This window comes from Hevea brasiliensis, chromosome 10, assembly GCF_030052815.1.
Source record: "Hevea brasiliensis isolate MT/VB/25A 57/8 chromosome 10, ASM3005281v1, whole genome shotgun sequence".
Lineage (NCBI taxonomy): Eukaryota > Viridiplantae > Streptophyta > Magnoliopsida > Malpighiales > Euphorbiaceae > Hevea > Hevea brasiliensis.
In genome coordinates this window covers 14,748,762-14,750,769 of record NC_079502.1, presented here as the reverse complement: position 1 = coordinate 14,750,769, position 2,008 = coordinate 14,748,762, and the positions used below count along the sequence as shown (strand labels likewise).

General features: G+C 38.2%; 1 non-coding gene across 1 annotated transcript; it reads right to left on the bottom strand.

Moving 5' to 3' along the window:
• Window positions 1-251: 251 nt before the first annotated feature.
• Window positions 252-359, bottom strand: LOC131169964 (small nucleolar RNA R71). Its single transcript, XR_009140909.1, has one exon. It is a non-coding gene; the product is annotated as a small nucleolar RNA R71 (small nucleolar RNA).
• Between the last annotated feature and the right edge of the window lie 1,649 nt (window positions 360-2,008).

Below are 2,008 nucleotides of genomic sequence, written 5' to 3'. Positions count from 1 at the left end.
ATTCAGAATTCTCAATTTGGAGGGCATCCTTCTGAAAATCCACACACACATCTGAAGAAATTTGCTATGATTTGTGACATGCAAAAACAACCTGGAGTGTCTGATGATGCAGCAAGATTGAAGCTATTCCCGTTCTCTTTGAAAGATAGAGCATTGGATTGGCTTGATTCTTTACCTCACAACTCCATTACAAATTGGGAGCAACTCACTGATGCATTTCTTGCACAATATTTTCCACATGGAAAAACTCAAGAGTTGAGGAATCAAATGACAGCTTTTAGACCAAGAGAGGATGAAACTCTCTATGAGTCATGGATGAGATGGAAGGAATTAGAGAGATTATGCCCACATCATGCCATTCCAAAATGGATGATAAACCAGAATTTTTACACCAATGTCACTCCTGCAATCAGAGGAATTATTGATGCTCAAACAGGAGGAGAATTTATTATGAAGCATGAAGATGAAGCTTATGAGCTATTGGAGAAAATTGCAAAGAATACTCATCTTTGGAGTAGTCCAAGAGGACTAGCTCCAACTCAAAAAAGGCAAGCTGCTGGAATGTATGATCTTGATCCATTCAACATGATTAATGCAAAGTATGATGCACTTACAAATGTCCTTGCTAAGAAGATGGAAGATTTGAGTATGTTGGTTGGTTCATCATCATCAGCTGGAAGTTCACAACAAGTGGCTTATGCAGAGGAAACAACCAGCTGTGGAGTAGATTATGGAGAACAAGCAGCATATGTTGGTAATTATGGAAACAAACAAATGGGGAATTCTTATTCTCAAACTTACAATCCAAATTGGAGGAATCATCCCAACTTTTCATGGGGAAATCAGAAAAATCAAGTTCAAAATCAGAATTTTCAACCACAACAGCAACAAGGAGTTCCATATCAGTAAAATAGGCAACCACTGCCTAATTTTCAGCAGAAAAATATGAACCCTCCACCAAAACAGCAAGAACGAAATTCCACCACTGAAGCTTTATTGCAACAGATTCTTGCTAACCAAAATAAGCATGATGAGGAGATGAGAGAGATGAAAGCAAGGCTGGAACAGATGCAAACACATAACAGAATGCTGGAAAACCAGATTGCACAACAAGCATCTTCATCAGGTGCTAAGTCTTTTGGAAAACTTCCAAGTCAACCAGAAAACCCAAGAGAGCAATGTCAAGCTATTACTTTAAGAAGTGGGAAAGTTATAAATGATGAGAAGAGTGAAAACAGTGAGAAGAGAGAAAATGAGAAAGGAACTGATGAGAGTGAAAAACAAGAGAGTGCAGAAAAATGTAAAGAGAAAATTGAAGAGAGGGAAGAGAAGTATATACCTCCTGAGCCCTACAAGCCACAGCTTCCCTTTCCACAAAGATTTCACAAAGCCAAGCTTGATAAGCAATTTGGGAAGTTCTTAGAGGTTTTGAAGAAACTTTACATAAATGTGTCTTTTGTTGATGCTCTTTCACAAATGCCCTCTTATGCAAAATTCTTGAAAGAAATTCTCTCAAACAAGAGGAAACTTGAAGATGATGAAACTGTAGCTTTGACAGAAGAATGTAGTGCTATCCTTCAAAGGAAACTTCCCCCAAAGCTCAAGGATCCAGGAAGTTTTTCAATTCCATGCCACATAGGGGAATCATGTTCTACAAAAGCCTTATGTGATTTAGGGGCTAGTGTTAGCCTTATGCCCCTTTCCATTTATGAGAAGCTCAACATGGGAGATCTAAAGCCAACCCACATTTCTCTTCAGTTAGCTGACAGATCAATTAAGTATCCTGAAGGGATTTTGGAGAATGTGCCTCTGAAGGTTGGGAAGTTCTATATACCTGTTGACTTTGTCATCTTGGACATGGAGGAAGATTTTAATATTCCAATTATCTTGGGAAGGCCTTTCACAGCTCTGAGAGCATTGATTGATGTTAAGGGAGAAAAATTGACTCTTAGGGTTGGTGAAGAGCAATTGATTTTCAATATTAATAACACTATGAAAAAGCATCATT